The 16,005-nt window shown below is 37.1% G+C and overlaps 1 protein-coding gene across 1 annotated transcript in view; it reads left to right on the top strand.

Moving 5' to 3' along the window:
* The window catches only part of VSTM2A (V-set and transmembrane domain containing 2A), a 191,277-nt gene that overhangs the window by 134,104 nt on the left and 41,168 nt on the right, over nucleotides 1–16,005 (top strand). The window lies entirely within an intron of this gene.

The following is a 16,005-nucleotide window of genomic DNA, read 5'->3' on the forward strand; positions in this document are numbered from 1 at the left end:
CTTCTGACTCAAAAGCCTACTGGAGGACAGGAAATACTATTCACCCGAAACACCCACCTATGTTGTTGGTGGCCTAGGAGTTCAGGGGCTATTGGCTCTTAAAATGTAGTATACGTTCATAAACCTCATGATCTTTAGGCAGATTTCACCCTCAATGAATAAAATCAAAAGGAAGAAAAACTCTCCTACAGCATTTTTGTCGAGTGTTATCAGGAAGCTAACTCAAAACCTTGAGCTAAAATTAAAACATAGAGGGATGCCTGGGTGGCTCAGTGGCTGAGCGTCTACCTTCGGCTCAGGTCATGATCCCAGGGTCACAGGATCGAGTCCCACCCACATCAGGCTCCGCTCAGGGAGTCTGCTTCTCCCTCTGCCTGTGTCTCTCTGTGTCTCTCATGAATAAATAAATAAAATCTTAAAAAATTAAATTAAAACAGCTCTATCTATTAATACAAAACAGCTCTATCTCAGCATAAGCAATGACATTGTGGTGGAGACAACCACAAACTGATGCACCAGCTCCTTTCCTCTTCTTCACACATAGCTAGCTACAGTTCCTGCCAACCTGGCCGTGAAGAGTGATCACTCAGCAGAAGGGTGGGGACTGTCTTCCAAGCTGGCCTCTAATCCTCTGGGTCCTTCCTCTTCCAGCAGCTACATGAGCACACTCAGGTGACTTCATAAGGCTGCTGAGGCAGGTTGTTTCACAAGCTGACTCTCTGAACAGCTGCGCTCCCGTGATGCCTCCTTGGATTTTTCTGGAAAGGAATGCCATTGCGTCTGAGCCTTTGTACATCTTGGAGACTATTTGGCATGGCACTTAGTGCCCCTTGCTAATTGAGATATTTACTCAGAAAGAATAATTTCGTTCTTTAGTTGGTTTTGCTTATTCAGAATATTTAACAAACCAAGTTTATTTTCTAAAAACTCACAAAATGGAGGCAGAGATTTTATAGTCATGAAAAATGTAATAAGTTACTGATTTCAAAGTTCCTGATAGGCCATTTGACAGGATTTTAGAGCCCTAATTGTGCACCCAAAATGAATGTACACGGTGAGAGGTTTGTTTTTGTGTAAATACACTTAAATACTATTCACCTGAAACACCTCTGTCATGTTGTTGGTGGTGATTTGACAAAAGGTCAATTGAGTTTTTGATCTATTTCAAATAGTCTTCACCTTACATTACATATATAACAAGTTTGCCACATTTCATATGGTTTTAATGCTTTCTTTTTGGACATTTCTTTCATTCTTTTATTTTTGACAGAAATGAGATTTTTAACCTGTGCAAGCCCACTCTGTGTTCCTCTAAGGTGATTTTTTCTTTTTTTTTTTTTCTTTAGTAGTTTTTGAGGCACTGTGTCAGGTGCTATTATCATCTGTCTCATTATCCCAAAAGGAGGAAGCAAAAACTTTATGTCTCATATAATGGTTTCGATGGTGGCAAGATATAAAATAAATACACAGACAACAATTCTATTTGTTTCCTATTAATATTCTAGAAAAATAGCCAGTAAGAAAATAGAATGGAAAAAGACACCAATCATATTCTCCATATCTCAGTCTAGTGCTTCTCAAGATACAGACCACACATCACCCACGCCACAATCAAGGAGGAGGGGAGAAATTCCTGAAACCCATCTAAGACATCCTCATTCAAAATCTGGGTACAGACACCAAAGAATCTGAAATTTTAAACAGACCCCCAGGAAGTTATTTTGTTCTCTAAAATTTCAGGTTTCCTGGTATGTAAGAGGAGACATTATGTAAATTTAAGGAAGTTATTAAACCTATATAGACTGCAGTTTCTGTATATGTAAAAGGGAAATAATAATACCTACATCATAAGGCACTTTGGAACAATAAATGAAATAACATAGGTAGTGCATTTGAAACACTACCTGGTGCCCAGTGACTATTCAATTGTTATTAGATATTAGCATTAAATATTGAAACAAGAAGCTAAAGTATATAGAAATAAGCTTAAGGAAGAAGATTCAGGTCTTAAAAAACCCAACAAAATGACTTAGTAATACTTTTTAAAAATATTTTATATACTTATTTATTCATGAAAGACACATAGAGAGAGGCAGAGACACAGGCTGAGGGAGAAGCAGGTTCCATGCAGGGAGCCTGATGTGGGACTCGATCCCAGGACTCCAGGATCACGCCCCAGGCCAAAGGCAGGCACTAAACCACTGAGCCACCCAGGGATCCCCTTAGTAATACTTTTTAAACTCATATAAATTGAAAAGCATACTGTGTTCCTTCATGCAGCAGAGCTGGGGGAAAGAAGGAGAATGCAGTATTGTAAAAAAAAAAAAAATCAATACTTTCAGAACTGATTTTTAAATTTCAAGTAGCTCTGTACAGAATACCCAACGAATGCTTCATAATTCAACAAAATGAAGCTAAGTGTCATCTTGAATAACAGTATTAAAAAATTATCCAGCCTTCCCCTCGCACACCCACAAAATGCAGAAGGAAGCATATTAAGGACCACTTTCACTGTCAGACATCATAATGTACAGTTACAATACATTTAAGAGTGTAGTATCATTATCAAAATGGGCAGATACACCAGTGAAAGTAAAGAGAAAATACAGAAATCTATCTAAGGATATAACTTAGAATATAGTAGAGTTGGTATTTCAGATCGATGGGGAAAATAGGAATTATTTAATACAGTGTAATTGGGTTATTGATTAAGTAATTAGAATAAAAATAAGCTCTCTCCAAATTAATTTCAAAATGGAATAAAGAGTAAAATTAAACTATAAAAAAGAAAATTGGATTATATAGAATAATTATGAGTCTGGAAGCATTCTGTATATTATGTTTATAGAAACAGAATATATAAGATTAGGGAATTTAGAAAACCATAATTGATTAGTAAAATGTAAGAAGAAGTAGGCAAGATAAGAAGGAAGAGGTAGTGGGATATTTATAATCTTTTGATTATAAGGAGGTGAGCCCAGAACATTCCATCAAGTGGAGAAAATATTTTGGCTAAGACTAAACTGCGTCAGTACTGCTTATGGTTACCTGGGATTTCGGATACTCCCACTGTGCTAATGATATAATAATTTTTAAAAAAGCAATAAAAACATTTAAATGCAATAAATGCTAATCAGAAATGAAATGGTGAGTAGAGCTCCATAGATCTCTGCAGATCAGACCATCTGATAACCACACTGGCCCCAATATCTTAACAAGGTGGCCATAACTACTTCTCACATCTCCTGCCTTATGTAGGTCTGTGACTTGGTCTCCACAATCATAGCATGTCCCCATACCTTTTGAAACCCAGAGGCCATTTTTAAAAAAGATTTTATTTATTTATTCATGAGAGACACAGAGAGGCAAAGACATAGAGGGACAAGCAGGCTCCCCATAGGAAGCCTGACGTGGGACTCAATCTCAGGACTCAGGATCATGACCTGAGCCGAAGGCAGACGCTCAACCACTGAGCCACCCAGGTGCCCAACCCAGAGACCACTTTAATTTCACACGTATCTATAGCCAACAAAGAATGTCTATAAAAGCACTCCCTTTCTCCAATATGTGTTAGAGATTTGCTCTATTCCTAATACTTTCATAATTATATCTATCTTTGAGAAGATAACAATGTTTTCTGGACTCTCAGGGACATTATTAAAGAGTGGGTGGGAAGGATACACAAGATAAAAATATTCTAGAAGATAAATCTTATAAAGGACAGATGATCTTTTCAATTAGTAATAGATACAATTTTTCTGAAAGTCAATTTGATAAGAGACATCAATCAATTGGGCAGTACACGTTTTAACCCAACAATTTTACTCTTTTCCAACTTTTTTATTGCATATACTATAAAATTGACCATCTTAGCCATTTTTAGGTATACAGTTTGGTGGTAGTAAATACATTAATTCTGTTGAGCATCTATCACCACCATCCATCTCCATAACTCTGCATCTTATAAAGTTGAAATTCTATAACCATTAAGTAAACTCTCCATTCTTCCTCCCCCAGTTCCTGGAAACCACCATTTAGATAGAAATCATCTACTTTTTATCTTTATGAATGTCATTACTCTAGATATTTCATATACTCCAGGTACTTCTTTGTCTTTTTGTGACTGGCTTATTTCACTTAGCATAATTTCTTCAAGGTTCATCCTTATTGCACAGCAGATCTACCCTCCTTTTTAAGGTTGAATATTATTCCTTTGTATGTATAAATCACATTTTGTTTATTCAGAGCATTCCATGTTCTATGCACATAGGTATACAAATATCTCTTTGAGACCCTGCTTTCAATTGAGTATATGCCAAGAAAAGGAATTGTTAGATCAATGGAAATTCTATTTTTAATTTCTCTGAGAACTGCCATAGTGTTTTTCATGGTAACTGTACCATTTTACATTCCCATCAACAGTACGCAAGATTTCCAATTTCTCCACATCCTTGCCAACACTTGTTTTCCATCTTTAATAGTAACTATCCTAGTGGGTTTGAGGTGCTCATCGTTGTTTTCATGTACATGTTCTCAATGATGAGTGATAATAAGTATCTTTTCATATGATTATTGGTCATTTCTATATCTTTTCTAGGGAAATGTCTGTTCAAGTCCTTCGCCAACTTTTGAGTGAGGTTGTTTGTTTTTGTTTTTATTGCTATTGAGTTGTGGGAGTTTGGTCTGTATTCTGGTTTAATCCCTCATCAGAGAAATAATTTGAAAATGCTTTCTCTCATTCTGTGCATTACCTTTTTACTCTGTTGATAGTGTCTTTTGATAACAAAAATATTTACATATTGAATAAATTTAAGTTGTCTATTTTTTCCAATGTTACTTATGCTTTAGTCATATCCAAGAAATCATTGCCAAATCCAGTGTCCTCAAGATTTTGTCTTGTGTATTTTTCTGTGAATTTTATTATTCTAGGTGTTACAGTTAGATTTTTAAAAAAATATTTTATTTATTTATTTATGAGAGACACAGAGAGGCAGAGACATAAGCAGAGGGAGAAGCAGGCTCCCTGCAGGGAGCCCGATGTGGGATTGTTCCCAGGACCCTGGGGTCATGACCTGAGTCAAAGGCAGACACTTAACCACTGAGTCACCCAGGTGCACTTACATTCAGATTTCTGATCAATTTTGAGATAATTTTTGTTTATAATGTTGGATAAAAGTACATCACCAGTGGCTAAAAAAGATCAACCATTTCCCTCATTGAATGACTTTTTTTTGTTCACATGTCATTTTCTTGAGTTTCTGTATGTCTTTCTTTAGGTCTTTGAATAGATTTAAAACAGTTGTTTTTAAATCTTTGTCTAGTAAATCTGCCATCAGATCTTTCTTCAAAAAGGGTTTCTATTGATTGATTTTTTTTTTTTAATGGGCCATACATTCCTACTCTTTGTATGTCTTCGGGTTTGTTGTGGTTATTGTTGTTGAAAACCGGACATTTGAATGAAATAATATAACTCTAAAAATCAAAGTCTCCCCCTTCTCCAGACTTGCTCTTTTTTTGGCATTGTTTTTGTTTTTGTGAGTGCTGTTGATGGTCTCTGGGCTGAGGACCAGTCTGAGACAAAAACTGAGACATAAACTGAATGTCTCAAGTTTTTACTGTCTTTCTCTGCACATGTACAGTCACTTTCTAATTTTATTCATATATGCAGTTGCTTTTGAATGTTCTAGTCTTTAATCTGTGACTCTAAAAGGGAAAAAAGAAAAAAAAAACATAGGGGAGAGGGTAAGGCACTGGCCCTGTGAATATCCTATAAGTCACTTTGTTGAGGGAGAGAGGGACTTATAACAAGGTGGGGAGCCACAACAATGACGGCCCACTCTATCTGCACCTATGTGATCAGTAACAGTTAATCAGTCATAAGACCACATATCCCTGATATTTGAAGTACAGGGTCCTTTTAGCACACCCTGGCTGCTGCAAACTACATGTGTGCTGATCCAGGAACATGTGCACAGCTGGCTGCTATGGGCCTGACAGTAGGAAGGGTAGCTCCTTTTGTGCTAAGAACTGAAAATGACTAAAATTAACTGCATTTCATGGTCTAAGTCTCCCCCTGGAAGTTGCAATCCTTCAATATACTCTAGAATTCCAAAATGGCTTCTGAGACAGATAATTGTCTAGGTTAGAAGACAGATTTCTGGTGCTTCCTACTCCTCCATCTCCCCAGAATGTTCTTTGCAACTCACTTGTAGTAATTTTTTTAAAAAAATAGTTGGACATTTTAAAAGATGTTTGTGGGGATCCCTGGGTGGCTCAGCGGTTTAGCACCTGCCTTTGGCCCGGGGTGTGATCCTGGAGTCCCGGGATCGAGTCCCACATCAGGCTCCCTTCGTGGAGCCTGCTTCTCCCTCGGCCTGTGTCTCTGCCTCTCTCTCTGTGTGTCTCTCATGAATAAATAAATAAAAATCTTAAAAAAAATAAAATATGTTTGTGTAAGAATATTATTTATCACTACAAAAAAAACAAAATCTATGTTTCCAATACTAGAAAATGACCCAGATAAATTATAATGCATTCATAAAATATAATACTATAATATTTAAAATTATGTTATAGATTCAGATTTTATTAGAAAAATACACCATGGGGGTGCCTGAGTGGTTCAGTTGGTTGAGCATCTGTCTTCAGCTCAGGTCTTGATCACAGAGTCCTGAGATTGAGCCCTATATCAAGCTCCCTGTTCAGCTCAATGGGAAGTCTGCTTCTCCCTCTCCCTCTCCCTCTCCCTCTGGCTCTCCCCAGCTTGTGCTCTCTTTCTCCCTCTCTAAGTAAGTAAATAAAATCTTTTAAAAAAGAGGAGAGAAAAATACATCATGTACACTGTTAATTATACAAAAAACATACGATTGGCTGGTTCACAAAACAGCAAATAGTATGATCAAATTTTTGTAAACGTGCATGTATGTGCATGTGTAAAACACAGGCCCAATAAATTGTAACCTTTGATCATGAGAAAAGTCAAAATCCACCTGTATTGGTTGTGCAGGAGACATTAAATTGCCTTAAGAAGAGTCAACTGCATTTCCATTTTTATTATTTAAATGTAATTCACATTCTTATTTTGGAAAAAGACCACAACATAAATTTTGCGTCTGCCTTGGCACAAGCTAAGAAATAAATAACTCAAAAATATTTTATTGAAAACTCAATCACAGCAATTCAAAAGTTATGAGAAAAGGATGGACAGATCTGTCAAGGGGCCAAGCGAGTTTTGTGAAAAACAGAAGAAAATCTCCTCTTTCTGTTTTGAAGTTCAACATCATGGGAAAATTCTCAGTGGGTGGAAGTACCATGCAGGCAGCCCCCTAGCTCCCATAACAAGATCATCGCCAGATGAGAAGCAGGGAAATGGACTCATAAATTGTATTGAACACTAGAGCATCCAGGCACAGCACATGGCCGAAGCTAAAGACCAACATTGCTTCTAACACCTCTTCTAACCCAAGGTCACTGGGGAAAGCACTGTTCTAGTGCTCGTAGCAGCTAAGTTATGCGGTCATGACTCGGTTTGTGAGTGCATGTGAGCATATGCATGCATGCTCATGTTTGTGCTAATACACTGGAAGAGTTCTGTGGTGAAGCATCATATGAAAAATTATATGAAAAATTAGGAGCAAAAGAAAAAAACAAATAAAAAACACTAACAGCAATTTTTGTAGAGTAGTTGGTGACTTTGCTTGCTTGTTTTAGAACTTATTTTTTTGTGTTTTGGAGAAAAGTTTGGATCCATGCCAGCCATAAAATGGATTACTCTCCCTTCTACTAATTTATGCAATACATATAAGATACAAAATTCAAAGCAATATTTTTATAATCAGCTCACAAAATGATTGAAGCAGCTTTTGAGCAAACTGTATTATTTGTTTGGCTGATTGGTTTCTTTTCTCTCTCATTTCTGCATTCTGGGAGTATTTATTCTTTCTGCAGGCCTGTTTTAGGGGAATGATCATCATTTTTGCTGACTGCTTTTTGGAATGGACTCTTTGGGAGCAATACCAGAGAGAGAGAAGCCTGTAGGTTTCCATTTCAACAAATTACACAGGTTTTGTAAAAATAGAATCAGGACACCTATCATACTCCCATTTTCATGAGTGTAGGAAAAGGTTTCCTGTTTAGTGCAAGTGTACTCCCGATGTCAGCCTTATTCCCCATGGTTCCTATTAAGGACGTAGGTTTGAGGAAATCTGGGGAAACTCCTATCCTAGACATAGCAAACAAGAAGGAATTCCTATCCAGTCACACAAATTCTTATTTTTTTCTTCTGTGCTTATTTATTTTGTTTTGTTTTTCATCTTTCTTGAGGATTTAGAGGTTTGACTGCCAAGCAGTCAAAAGGTAAAATGAAATAAAATTTGATTGTGAAACTGTTTATTTTTACTCCTGTCAGCCCTGAGTCTTTGTAATTCTCTTTGTAAAAAGAAAATCAGAAGAATTTAGGTTAAAGTGATAGACCCTGTCTGTTTCTTTTTTTCTCTTTTCCAAAAGTCTGCCAAAATGGCAATAAAAAATTTTACAAGAACTTAATCCACAAGGACAAAAATTACAAGAGAAGAGAACCGTAGGCAAGAGGTTTCAATTAATATTTTGAAAAGCACCTCTGGGTAGAGGTGTGTCGGCAACCACGGCAATCCATCTATAGCCAAGCACCTGCAGAGGGGACTGTGGAAGTGAACACAGCCAGCCTTCTCCCACGGAAACCCCATGAGCTGCAGCCCCTGTGGGTACTGAGGACACAACAGTGGTGATGAGAAAGGGAACTGACAGAAAGATGCAGAGCAATTCAAGACACGGACTCTTCACCCTCTTCAGGCAATGAGATAGGAATAGAAGTTTGTTACCGTGGGGCACCCAGGTGCTTCAGACAGCTAAGCGTTTGCCTTCATCTTGGGTCATGAAGTCCAGGTCCTGGGATCAAGCCCGAGGTCAGTGGGGAGCCTGCTTCTCCCTCTCCTTCTTCCCCCTGCTTGTGTGCTCTGTGTGTGTGTCTCAAATGAATAAATAAAAAATATTTTAAAAAAAGAAGTTTGTTACCTGAAAACACTCTAAATCTCTGGAAATAAAATAAATGACTGAAAGGTTACAAAGAAGACTGGAGAAACTTCAGCCAGAGCAGTCTGCCCCCATGTTGGACTCTCCCATCTCTCCCCCACCCCACTCTAGTCACAAAATACAGGCTTCTTTGAAGATACCAAGCAGCCCAGAGAAAATGCCTCCAGGACTGAAAATCAAGGCTACCCCCAAAAGTGTCTTCCCACCACTTAATCACCTGAGAGTAGTTTATTTTTTCATGTCAGGTGTTCAACAAATAATTGCATAATGACCTCGCTCATCCAACAAGCATTAAATAGTTGCCTACAATATTTTAGGTGCTGTGGACAAAGCAATAAATAACGTCCCTCCCTTGGTGCAGCTTATCCTCTATGTGAAGGAATGATGAAAAATAAACAAAGAAATTAGTTAATTAATAAAAAATGAATACAAAAAATAGATAATATGGCAGTTGGTAGGAGGATATAGAGAGAACCAAGCCAGGGTAAGGGCATAGCAGTATCAGGGTGAAAATGTACTGTTTTATGTGAGAATGTTCAAGGAAGTAGCAAGGCAAGAGGAATGTAAGTGTGAGGGAGAGTCCAGAAAGCTGGAGCTCCAGATGCATGTTCTTTTTTTTTTTTTTTTTTTCAAAAGCAATGATAAGTCCTTTGGCCTTCCTCAGAATAGCTGGAAAGCCACTTAAGAGTTTCAAGCAGAAAAAAAAAAAAAAGGATCAGAATTGCATTTTCAATGGTTGCCAGTGTGTGGGGAAAAGACCTTCTCTGTTCTGCTCTCCATCCTAAGAGGAGCAGCAAGGAGGCCTGAGATTTGTAGCTCCTCACTCTAGCAGAGTTGGCTTTGCTGCTTCCTGGCAAAGATGGGGGAATAGGTGGAGGGAGAAGCTAGGTCTTTTTCTCCCTCTTGCTCAATTCCAGGCAGCAGCTTCCCTGTGGGCCAGAACTCACAGTGCAGACCCTACATGATTCTAGGTTGCTTGCACAACAAGTAATTTTTAGAGTCTGGAAACATCATCACACCCAGTAGTACCTCCAGCCCTAGGGTCATTTCCTCACAATCCCATTCACCTTCTCAATTCTTCCATCACTGTGTAAGCAATTTCCTCTGTCAAAGACCCACTATGTGAAGTAACTAGAGAAGTTATGGTTGTCCTGGTTGGACCCTGATTTATTCAGAGGTTACTGCCATTATCTGTGCAAGAAATGATTGAGGTTTGGACTAGGATTCGATGGCTAGAGACCAAAACAGAAAAGCAGAAAAATAGACACTAAGGGACCAAGGGAAAGTTTCCAAAAAGTTATAATTACCCTTGGAGAGATACAAAAATATACTATAAACATGAAAGAAGAACCCTATGCTATGATAAAAGAAAAATAAGACAAAGTAATTTAAAATTGAAAACATGATAGATTAACCAAAAGATTTAATAAAAGGGTGCAATGGACTGAATATTTATGTCCCCCCAAAACGTATATTTTGTATCCCTAAACCCCAATATGACGGTTTTAGGTGGTAGGGCCTTTGGAAGGTAATTAGATTTAGATAAGGTCTTGAGGATAGAGTCTCCATGATGGGATTTGATCCCTTATAAAAAGAGAGAGACCAGAGCCCTCCCCCCCCTCCCTCTGCCTTGTGAGGAAAAGAAGACAGCCACCTGCAAACTAGGAAGAGAGTTGTCACCAGACATGATATCTACCAGTATCCTGATTTGGGGCTTCCAGCCTCCAGTACAGTCAGTCTATTGTGTTGAAGATAGAAGATAGGATGGTGTGCTAATGTGCATTTCTTCTCAATTTCTCATTATTGACATCGGCTGGTAGTCTGAATTGGCCATGGTGGGAGTATTTGCAGCGTGGAATGAACAAATGTTTCAATTCAGAGCTTGGTTATTGCATATTATTGTCTAAACCTCATAAATTGGGCAGCAAAAATGTTAATAATCAAGACTAAATTTAACATTGTGCCATATTTGTAGCTGCCATACTGTGAATAGCACAAAAGCCTTCCGAAATATTCTTTCGGTGTTTGAAAACTAGGATTCAATTCAGCAAAGAAGCTCACTGACATAGGAGAATAAACATCCACATTGTTTTACTTTTGCTGCACTTGTCACCACAATGAAAACATCCACCAACATTCAGTCAGTACTATACACCCTCATCAACTGCAAGGGTAGATTGGCTACAGATGCAAGAGTTTGGCAAAATCTCAGTGACAGCTTTCTCTGAGAATCAACTGACTATTTGGAATTTCAGTAAAGAACATTATGTATTTTGTTATTTATAAATCAATGCTATGATCCCTTATATCAATAAAATCTATGAAAACTTCTGTACATAGTAATGCATACCTTTCTTATTCATAATCTCATTGTTAAAAAATACTAGCCTATTAGTGGAGCATAATATAATTCATGAAGCTCTGTCCCAAGAATTCTGTTTTCCTTCATTTTTCTATGTCCAGAATTGTGCATGATTTTAAATAAGTAAATTGGTACTACCTTTTCCAGAAGCAAAAAATTATGACATTCCAGATTGAAAGTGGCCCAAAATGAAACACGGTAAATAAATGTTGAGGCAAAGTCCTTAAAAGTAAGTTACCTTATATTTCAAGAGCCTTAAAAATACTCAAAAATTTTACTAAGTAATTATACATTTAAATATATTTCACAATTGGGCTGTCTGGGTGGCTCAGTTAAGTGTCTCACTCTTGATTTTGGCTCAGGTCATGATCTCAGGGTTGTGAGTTCAAGCCCCATGTCTGTCTCCGTGCTGGGCCTGGAATCTGCTTGAGATTCTCTCTCTCCCTTTCCCTCTGCCCCCACTGCTGCCCACTGGCTTGTGCACTCTTTTTCTCTATAAGTAAACATACAAATAAATAAATAATATATAATGGAAATTATTAGAAAGGTGAATAGTATCTATATATAAGATGTTCATATCATTATTTGCAAAAGCAAAACTTATGGGAAATTCAATATTTAAACTTAGGTTAGGGTTAAAGTAATCATAATAGGTCTATGTGGTAAAATGCTCTTTAATTAATAACAAGATTTACAGATAATTTTTATGAAATAGGAATTTCAAAAAATAGATACATTTATAATAACATATTAATGATGCTAAAGATATTGCATAAAAATATCAAATATCAAAAGAAAAATAAATAGAATAAAAAATAATGCCAACATTTTTATTATTATTACTGTGATGTGTGATTTTTTTATTTTTTGTATCTTTTCACATATCAATGATTACCAAATTTCTCCAGTAGTACTTTCATAATGAAGAAAATATAATGTTGAAAAATTGAAAAAGGAAATTGAGTAGAAGATTTTCTGATCCTTGGAGACAGAAAACTTGCTATATTTAAAGACCATAAAATGATAAAGAAATTGCATAAAGGATATAAACTAGTGATACATTTTTTTGTAAGAATATGATATAGTAAACAAGCACATGGGAAAATGCACAATCTCAGAGGGCAGCAAAAAAGAAAAATAATATAAAATCAGTAAAACAGGGGTGCCTGGGTGGCTCTTGGTTAAGCATCTGCCTTTGACTCCAGTTGTGATCTCAGAGTCCTGGGATCTAACCCTGAGTCGGGCTTCCTGCTCAGAAGGAAGTCTGCTTCTCCCTCTACCTCTCACCCCTGCTTGTACTCTCTCAGGCTCTCTCTGTCAAATAAATAAACAATATCTTCTAAAGAAAAGATTTGTTAAAAAAAATAGTAAAATAAAGACTAAAACAATGTGTAGACAAACTGAAATGGAACAGTACAAAAATATTTGGATTAAAAATTGGAATGAGGCCTTTTAAAAGTATACATACACATTATATTGTGCATGTGTGCATGTGTGTATAGACCTGTGTCTATACATACGTATATATGTACGACTATATTTACTTATCATTCCTAATCACTAATGGAACAACTTTAGTTCTAGATATCTATCCTAAGCAAAAATTCCAAAACAGATAAAGCCTTCACACAATGTAAACTACTAGAGAACCAAATATATAATAGGAAAATGGTAGATTTATCACGTATACACACACATTCATATACAATGATATACATCTGTAATATTATATGTTATATGCCCAGTTAAATTGTATTTAAATTTTTCATTGAAAATATTTATATCTGATTGGAGAAAAGTGTATATAGTGTTATGTGAAGGGAAACATAGTGCAAAATCTTAAAGCCATGTAGGTAAAAATAATAATACTCATTAAATACTATATGTTGGATACTATGCTCAATGTTCAAACATCTAATTTTGTTTAATCCTCACAACTCTGAGTAGGTACCAATATTACTCCAATTTTATAAATGATAGAACTTCATAAATTAAAAATGACATATAATAAAATTTGAAATAAATATAACATGTTAACAAAGTATTATTTTTGATTATAAGTGAGTTTTTCTTATTTTTACTACTCTATGTTTTAGAGAATCCTATAAATTGGGAACTATTGTTTTTAAAACTGGGATAAAAATCAATGTATTTAATTTTTAAATTGGTTATTTGGCAATAAAAACATACATCAAATAAACACAGTGAACAAATAATAGAAAAATTTTGATCTCAGTAGCAACAAAGAAAAACAAGTGGAAAGGTCATAAGTAGTGTAATTGTAAATTAAAATGGATGATTTGATCAGGAGAATGTCAAGAACAAATATACATTAAAATGTCATTTAATAAGATAGTATTTTTACTGCCTAACAATTGTGTAAGAATACTTAAGGTAAATCCAAACAAAATAACTTCCAGATCAAACAAACAAAACTATAAAAAAATCTAAAAGAAAATCCAAAGTAATATAATAAAATATTTATCAGATCTGTCTGTATCATGTGAGCAATCTCAGCTTTGAAGCAGCAGAGGAAATCACAGAGGAATAAACAAACATTTGAATATAAAATATTTACAATCTGCAGAAGAAAAAAATAAGAAGCAACAGATAAAGGAAAACATTTTTTTTAAATATTGCAATTGGGGAAAAGTATTTGTCGATTTAATTTTGCATTTTAATTTATCTCTATATTAACATCCCCTTAGATATCTGGGAAAAAATTAAAATACTTCACATAGAGAACTGTATACACGTTAACGAATAGTAAACAAAATGTGAGAAAGTATGCTCCTAAATAACCAAAATTAGAGCAATAGCTAAGTGTCTTTCACTTAGTAGCAAAAAACATTGTATAAAAACGATACAAGCATCCAATGGATGTGATTACCATGAAATAATCTTGGAAAATTTTGCAGCACAAAACAATCTCACATTGATTCCATTCTTCCATAATGGGACTTTGATTTTATTAATTTATTCAAAGCCCAATGAATTTAGTACCATGCTATTCTCATAGCCACCCTGAAAAATAGGTATTACAGTCCCCATTTGGCAAAAGAGAGAGTCCAAGGCTCAGAGCAATTTAATGTCATCCAATGCAGTTTCCAGAACTTTATCTCTGCTCCCAAAGATCACATCTCTTGCACTGATAGGTGTCACTGCCGAGCAGTGAGGAAGTCTCCACACAGACCCATAGGGATAAATGGGGATCTGCAGGTGTCACCACTGTGGCTGTTGGGTCTGCCTGCCATGCTCCCTAGATTCAGACTGCAAGGCAACAACAAGCCTCAGTGGATTCACATCATCTATCACTTACAACAAAAGCCAAACAGTATGAGGACAGTTCCCCATGTCTGTAGCTCCACAGGATGACACTAAACCAGAGGGTCCTGATGACGAGCAGCCTGGGCAGTGGGTTAAGGAGCCAGGGCTAACAGCAGCCACATGGTTTTATAGGCTGTGGCTACACTCAAAGAGGACTTAAGTGGGCGTCCCATCTTACTGACACCAGAGATGCGGATGAGAGAGCCTCACAGCAGCCTCCTGTGAAATAGGGAGGACAGGCAACTGCCTTGACAACCACCCACAAGGTTGCTTTTCCTGTGTGCCAGGACAGTACAGGTGTTTGCAAAGACTTGGGTCAGGTTGTGGTGAAGTCTCCCCTACTTGACCTGTGCGGGAACGTGCAAGATCATCAGAGCATTGCAGCAAAATGAATCCCTGTGTAGCTTTCTCTTTCTTTCTCCTTGGTACTTGCTTTTTTCCTTATTGATTCATGTTCTACTGGTATTGTCCCCTGGATGACCATCTTTTCAGTAAGCCTCCAAATTCAAGAGTGGTGTCTGAGTCCATTAGGACTTCTGGACCTGACTGTGCGGTGTGAGTGGTGCAGGGCCATGCTGCTGGCAAGGCTACCAGACATCCCTGGGGTCCACATACAGGTTGGAATGAGCTACAGGTGTGTATTAAACAGAGTCGCAGAACTTGAGGGTAGATTCTCCACTTAGAATATAATTAGTTGTTTTAGTAGAAGATGTCCCATTGTAACCACCCCCATCACTACCTCCATAGATGGCATCTACCAAGTGGGATTGGCATTACCCAGGCACTGCGTCAGGTAAGTACTGTCATCTCCCTGCTGGATTCTCTCCATCAGTAACTACCATGAGGCAACAGGACTTCTTGGGCCAGAAGATCCCTCACAGCAGAGACTTCTACAATACCTGCTGATACGACTTAGGTGATAGGACATTTGCTGAGATGTTTTTATGGTCAGATATCTGCTGGATAGAAAATTCAAATAGTACAAGGGTGGGGGGGGAAGCCCTGAGTTTCCCTTTTTTTCCACTTGTAGGCTCTGATAACCAAACTCTATCATCAGTGGTTCACTGAGCAAAGGTATTGTATTAGTTTCCTAGGGTTGTGTAACAAATTCTATAAAAATAACAGAGATACACTCTCTCACAGTTCTGGGAGCTGGGAGTCTGAAATCCTGGGCAGGAATTGTTTTTTCTGGAGGTTCTGAGACCCTGAGGAAGAATTTGCTCCATACTTCTTGCCTAGCTTCTGGT

The sequence above is a fragment of the Canis lupus genome, chromosome 18, assembly GCF_003254725.2.
Source record: "Canis lupus dingo isolate Sandy chromosome 18, ASM325472v2, whole genome shotgun sequence".
In the NCBI taxonomy this organism is placed as follows: domain Eukaryota; kingdom Metazoa; phylum Chordata; class Mammalia; order Carnivora; family Canidae; genus Canis; species Canis lupus.